We start from the raw sequence: 13975 nt of genomic DNA on the forward strand, positions 1-13975 counted from the left end.
GCTTTCCTAGAGAAGGTCTTCAGAAGCAAAAATCCCCTACAACCAATATCCCCAAGAGACAGAGAGTGGCCCAGTAAAGAGTAGGGCTCAATGTTTAAAGGAATATAGGCAGGGGCAGCTAGGGACACACTTATTCAGATGTCTCTCTTCCATGGAACTCCCAGTGGTGATTAAGTTTGTGTTTCTGTTGTACATCCCCGCAAGAGGACAACTGCGAAAAAGTACCCTCCCCTCTATACAGTGAATCACCCCTGGACAGAGTGGGTGTAGCTGTTTATACATCTCTTATCACACTGAGGATGTGCTAATATCTTGACCTGAAAACCACAGGACCACCCAGGGCTCCAGCAGCTAAACTGGAACGATTCAATTATGATTTATGCTGGGAGGTTTCTTCTGCAATATATTTACTCTTGAAGGAGATGAAGAAGTTATATAAATTTGCCTATTTCATCTAGAAAGGGAAGAAACTCTTAACAGTGTGTGTTGCTCAAGCCATAGTCTTTTAAGTGACACACTCAGACAAGGTCTGAGAAGGACATCGCATAATGCATAGTCACTTGACTTGAGAGAAAGATTAAAGACTCAAAAATGGAAAGTAGTAAAGAGGCCACACATAGAGCCTGGGAAGGAAGATTAGACCTGGCAAGAAGAGTTTGTACGTCTAGACTATTTCCCCTTAGTGCAATCTTCCAGACAAGCAAATACTGTGGAATCTAAATCCTCTTCCTTGCCAGCCAAAATTTTCTCTTTGGACATCAGCACCAAAGTCAGACAAAAGCTTTATATTTTGGCTGAAAGTATATGCATAACCTTGTGAAGAGGAAACTGTCAGAGGGAAATTGATAAAAATATCCTAGGGGAAAAAAAAAAACAACCTTAAAGTATTTCAGTTTTGCTCTTTATTTAAATGGTGATAGTAATTGCATCTTACAGGTGAGAGTACTGCAAAAAGTCAGAAGAGAATCACAAAATTTTTTACAAGTTCTGATTTGAAATGCAGAAGTTACCGAACAGATCTCATTATAGATAGAGTTTATATTTGAATCCAAGAATATATACAAAATGATAATTGCTTGCAAAAAGTAATCTAAACTTTTAGATATTGCAGTAAAATATAGGCTTGGAGATTAAAATATTTACTTCTCAGATAACAGGTATTTCTCCAAAATCTAGCAGGTTACATGGTCAGCTAAAAAGAATGTGAAGACCAGGAATAATTAATGTCTTCTGATGATTCCCAACACTACTAGTTACATTGTTTCTTGGTACTGTTATTTTACACAAATGGCTGAAAGACATCTTTGATGTATGTCTTATGATATCTGAAGGAGACCAGAGGTTCTCTTTCTCTCTAATAAAGCAAATGTAGAAATTGGAAGTCAAACACAATATCCCCATTGCTACCAAGGATATGGGATATGTTAACATTAATTATGCTGTTCTAAATTGAAATCAAAATTCATGAGGATTTGATATGTACAAGGCAGCCATTTGACTCATGATTTCCATGCTTGTCACAAGACTCCTGTTAAAAAATACACTAGCCTAAAATGTAGTGGGAGCAGAGAAACAGTTCAAGTCCTTAGGAGATGAGGCATCCAGATCCCTGAAAATCAGTCATTGACAGTACAAGTTTCTGTTAGTTACAGAACAATATCAGACATTTACCATAAACTCTATTTCAAAAGATGACACATTTAAATCCAGAAAATTCTGGACCACTTCTTTCTCCCTTAAACCTAAACTTTTTGATGTGCATTTCTAAACAAAATGCTTTAAGAAAGAGCCAGATCTTGCCAGATATCCAGTAAAGGCTGGATATTTCCAATAAAAACAGATCATTTTTCCAAAACATAAGGCAGGTCTTTGACAAGGCATTACTGAAAACATATCATCTTGATTAAAGAAAGGGAAACTTTTTACATCATCAGCTCCCAAGAGATATCAAGGATAAATAGGGTTGGAGCACCTTTGCATCCTCATTAAGAATATGCAGCCAGAGCAGCACTTCCTCTTGACTGCACTCAATCTACATTCAGTATTCAACTGAGGTTTATAAAAAGAAATCTCTTTTATTTGTGCTGCTTATTATGTGAATGGATGATAACACACAATAACCAGCCTTCTACCTACCTGATATTTGTCTTTGGTCTCTACAGATATTTGGCTAGCCCAGAAAAGTGATGCATCTTTTCTGAATCCACATGGACTTGCCAGTGTAGTGCAGAAGAAAAAGACCCAAAGCATCTAGGATCAATGTTAGATGGACTCTGGCAAGTCTTTCCGGGGTGGTGTAAGACTTTACCCACTCCTCTTTGCTAGAGTTTACAGTGGCCTCTATAGTAGAGTAAGCAAGCAGCAACGTAACCACAGCTCAGTCTGTGTTCATCTCAACTGCCTTTTCTCATGTCCGTGCTAAGGCATATATTCCTTCTTTTAATGTTTTCAGTCCCTATCCTCTAGCAGATGTAGGGATAAGGCAACCAAGGCTGATTCAGAAGTTGTCATAGTAAGAATGAACAGAGTCTGTCTGACAAAGGACCAAGAGTAAGCTTGCTATGTCTAAAGATTCCGCAGTGAATAGGGCCAAGTTCCTTTGTATGTCTGTTGCTACATTCATTGACAGAGAAGGAAAAGGAGTGGAAGAAATGGAGAGAGAGAAATAGAGAAGGAGGGAAGAGCAAAAGGAGAAGAGGAGGGAGGAAGAGAAGAGAGGAAGTTAAGAAAGATGCACATTACCCAGGTGCATACAGTAATGTAGGAGAATGTAACCATTTGAGTAACTTCCCAGGAGTGCCATGACTACCAAGATAGCATGACAGAATTTTATGTGAAAAGGGGGAAAAAGGGATTTCTCCAAAGTGGTCATAGGATTCACTGGAAACACTGTTTTAAGTTATGTGTATATCTATGCATCCATGTAAACTGCAGTTTTAAAAACCTTTCTGCTCCCCAGCCCATTGGTGGACGGAAGGAAGGAAAGAGATCACTGGAGAGGAATGTTTAAATTGCTTCTTGTTTTTCACTCACAGGACAGATGGCATGCAAGCTAATGAAAAATAAAACACCAACTGACATTCTATAGCAGCTGTGTGGATTGTCAACTATAGGAAGAAAAGTGGCCCACTGAATAGATTGTTTTTCTAGAAATGAGGGAACTCAAGTTCTAAGCCTGGTTTCCTATTTCAAAAATGCCTATGTTTCTGTAAGAAAATTATCTGTGCCTGAGTGTCTTCATCTATAGAATAAGAGCAATTAGACATTTTGCTTTAAGAAATGACAGTGAGAAATAATGGGAACATCACTTTCTTGTGGGAGAGTAAAGACCACTAAAACATAAAATATTCTTTTTCATTAGTGAGAAATCACAGTGCTTAAATGAAGAAAGCACTGAGCTCTTTCACTGCTCTAGAATTCAGTGATCTGAACAATTATGCTTTGATACCATTAATAAAAACAAGATTTTATCCACAACATTTTATCACATGAAATTCAATTCAGATATTCTGAGTTACAGCCCTGGAACAAGAGGAGTACATGAGCTTTTACTCATTTCCTGGGAAGAGTTCCCCTAGGAAGAGGTTTTTTTTTTCTAGAAGGCCAAGCTTTTCTTCTTTGCACATTTCTGTTTTGCAAAAATTACTTTTTTTTTTATTATGTTTCCATGATAGTTCTACTCTCTTGCATCTTATGCAACTGTGTCCATCTTTTCATCTTTTTTGTATTTAAGATGGTTTTATATCTTCTTCTTTCCTTTTTTTTTTTTTTTTTTTTTTTCTTTTCTTTTTTTCCTTCTTCAGACTCAGTCACTGTCTTGATCCCTTGGCAAGAATTTCTATAATCCCTACGATCACAACTTAGTCTGGAAAGAAACAGTTTGCTTTCTACTTAAGATAAGTCAGAACACAACAAAATTGATGTGATTTGTGTCGGTGTTCAAAGGATCAGCCTAGCTGCAGGGGTTACCTTGATTTTAGTCTGTTACAGTTTTTTTCCAAGCAGAGTATTTTCCAAGCAGAGTAGGAAGAATCTCTCTCATAGCCGCTACATTTTTCCCTATCAGGCCTTCATGAAAAAAAAAAAAAAAAAAAAAAAAAAAAAAAAAACCATTAAATTTTCAGAGTAGCAGTGAAGATAACATTGTGCCTCTCTCTGACTCTTTGGAGGCTATCAGCTTTGAAAGGAAGCATGTGCAAGTTTAAAGTTGCAATGATTGTGTTCGACTGCTGCCTCTTTGATACACCAAATCTTCTGTTTATCCACTGTATTTGTGAGGGTGGGGAGGAAGCAAGGTTGTGATATGATTCAAGATGGTAAATATCAAAGAGCTAGAGATTTCCCCCTATATTCACAAATTCTATCTTTTCCCTGAGACTTTGGGACAGATTCCCTACTGCCTGTGTGAGGATTTACACCTAAATGAAATAACATCACTACTACAGCAATACTATGGATAGTACTGTGTATTTATTATTCATAGCATAGCCTTTTCTGTTTAATAATCTGAGGAAATAATTTCCCCTGAATATAGCAGTTAAGTGTGACGGGGTTTATGAAATTTCTGTGCTGTAAAAGACTTGTGCTATAAATGAAATCCTCATTAACTAAATTGCCTAGTATTTTGGTAGCACAAAGGGGCATGTTATCTTAACATATATATGTAATAAAGCACAGGAAAACATAGATAACCTCTTAGTAATCATCAAGAAACAATTCTATCACGCGTCATGCTAAGAATATTAACACTGGCTAAGAACATGAATGTTGTTGGCCATGACTCAATAATGAATTTTGTAAACTACATGTGATGCTAGATCACTTGAAATAACCAAAGAAAATCTGTTTATTCTTACAATTGTTGTGGAAGAAGTGAAGTGGTGCAAATGAAACACTTATCATAGTGAACACAATAGAAGTTATGATTGTGAAGAATCATTCCTCAGTTAAATGGCATATGTCAGAGAAAACACAGCAACAAATATTTTGAGCTGGCAATGTGTGCTTGCAGCCCAGAAGGCCAACTGTATCCTGGCTTGTATCAAGAGAAACGGGTCCAGCAAGTCAAGGGAGGTTGTTCTGCACCTCTACTCTGCTTTCATTAGACCTCATGCGGACAACTGCGTCATGTTCTGGAGCCCCCAATGTAAGAAGGACATGCAGTTGTTGGAGCAGGTCCAGAGGAGAAATATAAAGATGATCAGAGGGCTGGAGCACCTCCCCTGTGAGGACAGACTGAGAGAGCTGGGGCTCTTCAGCCTGGAGAAGAAAAGGCTCCAAACAGACCTTTTAGCGGCCTTCCAGTACCTGAAAGTACCTGAAAGGGGCTTACAGAAAAGCTGGGGAGGAACTGTTTATAAGAGCAGGTAGCAACAGAACAAGGGAAAATGGTTTTAAACTGGAAGAGGGCAGATTTAGAATAGATATCAGGAAGAAATTATTTACTATGAGGGTGGTGAGACACTGGAACAGGTTGCACAGAAAGGTTGTGAATGTCCCCTTCCAGAAAGCATTCAAGGCCAGGCTGGATGCAGCTTTGAGCAACCTGGTTAGTGGGATGTATCCCTGCCTATAGCATCATATACATATATATATATATATATATATATATCATCATCCTTCTTGCTCTTTTTTTTTCTTTTGAACTAGATTCCCAATGTAGGCCAGAGGATACTTTATTTGTATTCCTGCAATTCAAGGCCCAGAAACCAATTCATAATGTTCCTGCTTTATCTCATCTGCTGTAATTGAATGACCTCTCCCACAAATTTCTGAAGTTTGTGTGCCATTATGCCGAGTAATGCAACAAATACATCTGTACATGTGAAAAAAAATGCATTTATAGAGTACAATGTGATGTTCCACAGTCAATTAAATGCAGAATCCCTAATTTAGTACAAATCAGTAAGCACAAATGACTCTCCAGTCTCACACTGAAATGTTGTACCTGTGTTCCATTGAGTTGAATACATTTTTTAACAAAAATTCTAAACAATAGATACTAGCTTACAGTCTTTTGGATTTAATAATTAAAATCAGATTTATAGCTCCATGTTACAAACATGTTACCACCAATTCATACATGATGAGATTGGAAAGTCTAATGTTGTATACTTGGATTTCTTTGGGCCTATTTTGGATGACTTGCACTAACAGCCAATTATGTTCAGTTGTGAGTCATTGTATTTTACATTTAAATGTGTTTTCTGTTTTCTCAATTCTTATGAGAAAATAAATGCTAAAACTTTCTGGAAAGGGCTGTGTACTAAATTCTATTAAAAATTATTTTCTCAGTTAAATGACTATTGAAGGAAAGTTTAATTAATAATCCTTCTTTCAAGCACAGAAAAAAATCTATCTGTAAGAACTAACTTCTGTGATTTGAGTCCAGTGAGTCAAATTCTAAGTACTTAATGTGTAATTGAGTATGTCCAGAATCAGTTTCATATTTTGAAGCTCTTTTGTTTTTTGTCTGTTAAGCTTTAACACTTATCAAAGTAAATGAATTAGAGTCCTATCAATCTTTAACATTTTAAGAATTTTAGTTCAAAAACAAACAAAAAAAACCAACCACCAAAAAAACAAAAAACACCCAGCAGAAACACAAATCAGAAATAACAACAAAAAGAAGACCGATTTCATTTAAAAAGATTGTTTGTTTGTTTCATATCCCTGTTTGAAACAGTTATTAACATTTTGTTCTGTAAATATTTTCCATACCCATCTTAGGCACTTTAGTGAGTAAAAAGCTGGCAGTAACTAAGGAAGTTATAGGAAAACATGGTACAGCATGTGTGAAGAAGTGAAATAAGAAACCTTTAACAATTTCAGCTGCTTTTATCTGCTAATTCAGTTCTTTGCTATTAGGTTCGATAAGCAGCCTTCCTCACTGATGAGGCTATAAGATGACAATGTCATTCAGTAACTCTCACACCCTTTCCTGCTATTTGTCCAGTGCAGGAAACTAAGGGTTTTCTTGTCGTGTGGACACAGAGGAAATATCCAGCAACCAAATACTGACCCTTGCATGCAAACAGGTCCATATCCTCTTTCCGCCTGACAACTTCCTTCCTGCCTACTAGGAACAAATCTACTCTTCATTTTTTCCGGAGCTTTTTATACAGACTACTCAGAAAGCCCTTGGGTACAGGCAAACATTTTATTAATGTAAACTTCATGTAACAGCTGGATACTTAGGGCATCAAGGCCCAAGTTTACAGTAGAAAATTATTTGATTCTTTTAACTATAGTGTTGCTGCAACTGAGCCACTAAGTGCTCTGTGCCAGTGAGCAATGTAAAGAGTTTACTGAGATTTTTGGCCTCAGTATGACAAAGACATATTTGCATTTGTAACATTGCAGTGAAGGTTAAATTTAGGTAAGATTATTCTTTTTGTGTCCAACTGCATTTTTCTGCATCAACAGTTGTGAGAAATCTTTGTTCTAGCCTTGAAGAACGGAGAATTTATACCCTGCTTGACTTCATTAAAGCAGTCACTAAGACATAAACTTTCTTCTGAGTGATGTTACAAACGACAAGCAAAGAACCAACCAACAGCTGACAGTTGATAGCAGAGAACTATCAACAAAAGTATAGCACAGGGCTATACTTATTTTTTTTCCCCCAAGATCATGCATATTATTTATCCTTTGCATGAAATCATGATCTCAGGACATAACAGAAAAGTTCAGACAGTGTTCTATTTTGTTCCCATCATCCCATTACCTGAGAAATGTCCAGTGGAATTACACAAAAAATCTTCCTGTGCAGTCAGAAGAAGCTCACTAATGAAAACCTCAAGAAATTCTCCCTCGATCATGTGATTAGCCCTGCAGAGTCTTGTGTGATTGTCATCAGTCATTTCAATCTAAAGATTGTTTATTTACACTTAGGAATTGTTCATTACACCACAACATACTGTATTGCTAAATCCCTGGAAGAACCTTTCACTGAAATTTATAGACTTGTGTATTCTCCACATTAGAAGCCCAGCTTATTCTGCATTTCTATTTAAAACTTAAGAGTAAGAAAGCAGCACTCTGCAGAGTACAGAGTACACTATGCAGCAGTACAGCTGTGAGCAACCTGTACATCAAGAAATTTCTTCAGTGTGCCCTAAATAAAGTCTTTGGAAATATGCCTGAATTTGATAGAACCATAAGGCTACAAGTCTGACAGAAAACCAAATTATTGCTGATAAACATCGTGGGGAACAGGGGGGAGACAGGAGAGAATGAATGAAAGAGAAAATGAATGAAAGAGAGAGATTAATGTCATACTCAAAAGTAAAGGCCACTCATTAATATCATTATTATACTGCAAATGAATGTTACAAAACATAAATAATTAAAATAATGTTAATAAATGTATTTTATGTGATTATAAATAGTTGTTGGAAACATTTTAGTTACATTTATTTACTATTTGGATTTTGCAAATAATTACTATCTTTTTTATCATCATTTAGATTAATTATTTTTCCTATTCTAGAAGTATTCACAAATGGAATCTTCATATTAAGTATGCAATGTATTTTAAAGTTTATCAGCAAATGCTATAAGTGTGTGTCCTGCAGATTAAACTAAATTTTGGAGGCTTTACCTGGTATTGAATTATGAACTGAAAATGAGATAAGAATTACAGAAAGTACTGTAATGCATAAGTAATTTATCCACAAGATTACCAACAGGCTTTTAAGTGAAATTGCAAAAATACTGCTCTGTAATTATTTGTATCAGTGATTATTACAAATTCTCAGAAGTCTCAGAAATTACAGAGGTGAAATACACAAGAAAGAGTAACCCTTATTTGCTTATATTTCCACCTTTAAAAACATTCAATATAAAACGTACGTGATAATGCAATGCTTCAAATGAAGCATTGAAGCTCTTGTTTCTATATTTTTATACCAAAGATTAGATGGTCTGTAGGTCATTGAAACATAAAAGCTATTTATTTTTACAGTGTCACAGATATTTGAATGTTTCACTGTCCTTAACACTGCCTGATTTTTACAGGGTTCCTTAAAAAAGAACCAGTGCACCACTGGACCTTTGGGGGGCGTCCCCCTCAGGGCCCTGCTGAGGCAGGAATCTGATGCAGCTCTGGCCTCTGCACCTACCCCTGCCCTAGCTGCACCAGCCTTCAGACCTGCCAGCAACCTGCCTGCAGGATGGGCTTCACAGACTCCTACAACACTCAGTCTTATCTTCTGTTCCTGCATAGAGTCTGTGGATGGACACTGGACCTGGTTTATCCCCTCATTGTACCAAGATCTGCTTGTCCCTGCTATCAACCTTAGGTCTGTTCTATGTGTTAGGAGGTGCCCATGAGGTGTCACTTTTATCTCCCAACTCTGTGTCTCTCAATGCTCCCTAGCAATCTGAATGTGAATGTGAAAGGCAGAGAGACAGAAAGCTATGTAATTCCATGAATGAGTTTGTTCAGCAGTATTAGCACATGACTAAACTGAACAACAGTACTTCTTATGTACATCTTTACCGTTAGGCTGCAGAAATCACTATCAGAAAAAACTGTGAAAAGGAAGAGGACATTTGTACGGTCAGTAAGGTTATGTACCTGTACGGTCACTATTCTCAAAACGAAAAAAATAAAGAGAAAGAAAAGGCAGCGTTAAATGCAATTATTTTAACACAATTTCAGTGTGACATCTCAAATTCTTCCACTGCATAAAGTTCTTCTTTTATGTGGAAAATAAAACACTGAAAATTGCTTCCTGGAATGAACAAGCTCCAATTCTGTGCTGTTTTAACAATTACTGTGTGCAGTGTATTTCTATATATGCCTTTCTAATAAGAACATAATGAAGGCAAATTGTAGTTATGGCTGAATAACTCAGAATAAACTCCCAGGTTACAGCACTAACCTTTCATCAGGTTAACCTGTGCTCCTTATTGCAACAGCTATAGTGTCACATTTTACTCCACGTATACTAGTATTGCAGATAAAGTAATACTAATACTCCTAAATAGATGCATTTGGACCTTTGAATTTGCACATTAGATTTTGGCTGGAGATGCTTTCTGAGTTCAAACCTTTCTGAATACAAAATAAATATAAAATAAACCTATTTGCCCTTGTTTCACTTCTCTAGAAGCGGAAGGAACAGGTAGAAGTTCCTGGGAAAAGTTCAAATATTATATTCTGATACAGAATGGAGGCCAATAATATTTTTTAGCATCCGGTTATCTCATCCAGGCTTCTTAAAGCAGCACAGTCACCCTGGAGTTTGAAAGCTATAAAATAAGAATGAAAAGAAACTGTTTCTGAAGTCCTTATTTCTAATATGCTTATATATTTTCAAAGAATTTCAGTCTGAGCACCATGTGTAAGGATCATTTTCTTCAGTATGCTGAGATCAATTCAAGCTCACAAGCTATATTGACCACACAGAGGACATATTACAGTTCTTCCTTTGTGCTCCAAGTATCTCACAAGCTTTTGTGTTGCTGTATTATTCTGAGTAATAGTCTAGAAGAGAATTATGGCTGTCAAAAAATTAAGGGCACATCTATCCAGGCACAATTCAGAGATCTATTAATCATGATATTGCAAGTATTAGGGATGAAATCCTGACCCTCTTGAACCCAGCAGAAAAGTTTTCATCGTTAGGAATAGATTTCTTCTAAGTTGCTTATGCATTACTGCTTATGTGAATCTCATTGAAAGATAGGCTTTTTTATTTTTTTTTTAATACTGTTTTTTAAAATCCATGAACAAAAGCCTGCGAAGTCTGTGGAGTCTGACTTAAAAACTGATCAATTCTTTTAAATCGTTTACTCATCCTGCAAAATATTTCTTTGAAATCTTTGAAAATAGGTTCAAAAAACTAACACTGCTCCTACATTATTTTTTAAATATGCATTTTCCATGTTCTGATCTTTCCCTTAGTTTCTAAAACATGAGATGCCTTCCAATGAAGCTGGTGGCTTTATACCACTGCCAAAGTACTAATCAGTCTTGCTGGAATTAAAATTACCAAAATTAACTATTTTAAAAAAAGGAAAATAAAAATATTATTTTTCCATGAATATTTAAATAAAAAACTTCATATTTTTATCCTGCTTCTAAAAGCCACAAAATGGAGAAAATAAAAATTTGAGAGAATTCAGATTGACAATTATACAGGTCTGTTGTTATAGCAACAAATAAAAAAATCACCTTCATAACAGAACATGTATAAAGGTCAAATTATTAAGTAATGATTTTTTTTCTTTTTTTGTGTGACTTGGTATATATAAAGTTTGATTTATGAATAGAGACACATAACTATTTTAATATATTGTCCTGTCCATTGATCCAAAATATATAAAGATACTTAATTATTGCCAAGGAAATTTTTCTTTTTATGTCTACAAAGAAAAAAGTACAATAGCAATAAAATGATAATCGTGGTTTTTTGGTTTTTTTTTTTCAGAGAATAAGAGCAATACTGTTGATTGACCATCTACTCTTTCAATTGCATAAAATAATCTTAAATTCCTGTTTAAATTGTTTACTCATTAAAACAGCTGCTGACTTTTGTTTCTTTTTAACATTAAACAACAGTGATTACTTTTCAACAATGAACTCTGGAAACTTTCAAGTAGAGTGCAGGGCACATATACTTCTATTAGCGTTCATCACTATCGCTTTATCACTTATGTACAGTAGTAACAGTTAATATTTATGTTGGGGTTGTGCCTAGAGGAATCAGTCAGATGATGGCAACAGTAAAATAATATAGATAGTAAGTACATAGCTGTTAATCAAACAAAGTGCAACACAAATAACATTCAGAAATCTGTTGTTTTCCTGATACCTCTATGCACTTTGTGACAGTAAAAGAACAGAATTAACATGTATTTTGCATTGCATAGAACAGAGATGTAATTATCTTTTCTGTCAAGCTTCAGAATATGCTTACAGTTGTCAAAAGGCAACATACTTTGGGATTTTGTGTTGCTCAGAAGAAAACTGGATACTGTTTACAGCAGGTTTCATTTGTATTCAAGGAAAAATTAAGAAAATCAAAGAATAACCCCGTGTGCTTAATTCAGACAAAAAAATATATATATATAACAACAACAACAACAACAAACCCTGCATCTACTAAATCACTACATCTTAATGTTACATAACCTTCATTTAATGGAAGAAAGTAAATGAGAGAATAATTATTTCCCGTAGACCATATTACGTTGTAATTATAGACAATTATATTACGAGCTTTGAAAACAAAAACATAGAACATTGCTTTATTCGATGAATATAAGTGAAAATATTACAAAAAGGAAGTATTGCTTTGAAATAAAACAAATTAAAATTCCCCTTGCCATTTTTTGTCTCAAGGTTTTACTAGTTCTGAAGATTGACTAGTCAAAATTCCACCTCGTCTTTCTGATACTATTATTGTAATTGCTTTTAATATACTTCCCACTGGCATATTCCTTAAGTTAGAACCTTTTCTGTTTGATAAAGCCATAGTTGTCATCTTAATTCTGCCTTTCCTTACATATTGACTGTACATTTTGCAAATGTAATTCCTTAATTGCAATGTAATCCTTAAATCAGAATCTGTTTCATCTTAATATTTTTTCCAGCTTTCAGGTGCATACTTGTCTCATATCAGTACAAAATATTGATGTTAAGTGTTTCAGTTACTCTACTTCACTAATTTTTATACATTAAATGGCATTCATATTGTATTTTACTAGACTAAAAGTTTTCTTGTTTTCAAGGACTTTCAAGATCCAATATTTCTCCTCTTTTTCTACTGCACATCTACAAAACTATTACTGTACTTATGCAGTGCCTTCCTAAGAACTTTAGTTTTCCTAAATGTACTGTTAAATCTTCTGTATGATATAACCAGACTGAGCAACAGTTGGAAATAAATTGTGAAATAAATTATTTCCTTATTTAATAACAGAAGAACCTTAAACAGAACAATTCAAATATTTCCTCTTCCTTGTTTGACAGTCATATTCACTTGGGTGCCTTTCTTTGTATGTAAACACAACCAGCCAGCTACAAGAATGTTAAGGTTTATAAATGTAGAAAAACACTCATATCTCTTAATAAATTACTAATTGTCTAGCTGTAATGACTGTTTTGCTTTTCTAGAACATTTTCTATATTATTCATGTCAGTGATCAAGCTTGTTATTGGTGGAACTTTTCTATTTTCCCTTTAAAAAAAATAAAAAATCAAGAATTAAAAGCATGAATCATGCACCCAGGATATCAAATGATATAAATTCTGTCTTTTTATTTATTTCTTTATTTACACTGAGCCATCAGGACAGGAAAGTCTAATTGTACTAGCTAAAAGATAACTTTTACTGTGTACATGACTATAGGATCCCATTTCTTTAAGGATATTAACCTATCTCAAATGAATATCCCCCTTTTTAGGAAAATGAGTGGAAGCAAAGATGTTTATAATCTTTTTGTTATAATATTATAATATGTACACTGTTTGCAGATATATGTAGCTGACTGAAGTAGCTATATATAGTGTTTCTGTAACAGTGCTAGTAACTCCTGCATAAAAGTATAGAATAAGCTTGTCTTGTAAGCCCAATGACTCACAACAGCAGTGAAGCAGGGCTACAAAAATGCTTAATACAGCAGAATTTTCAGGAGTGTCCAAAATTACTATAAAGAGTAGTCTAAAAAATTTCTAATTGGCAAACAGATATATTTCAATGACAATAATAATAAGAAATTTTTGCTTAGTTTACTGAAAATTGACAAATGTATTTCTGTATTGACTAGTTATATTGACCATTATAAAATGGTCAGTAAGCAACCTTTACTTGACCTGAAAGAAAAATAAGTTTTGAATTGCATTGATAAAAAATTTATTTCTGGCACACATGAAAAGTTATTTATTTTCATGGATGACATTATTAGATTCAACATCCACAAACAATGAGAATACATTTCAATACATTCTCTGTACTGTTTAGGT

The sequence above is a fragment of the Lagopus muta genome, chromosome 6 (genome assembly GCF_023343835.1).
Source record: "Lagopus muta isolate bLagMut1 chromosome 6, bLagMut1 primary, whole genome shotgun sequence".
Taxonomy (NCBI): Eukaryota; Metazoa; Chordata; class Aves; order Galliformes; family Phasianidae; genus Lagopus; species Lagopus muta.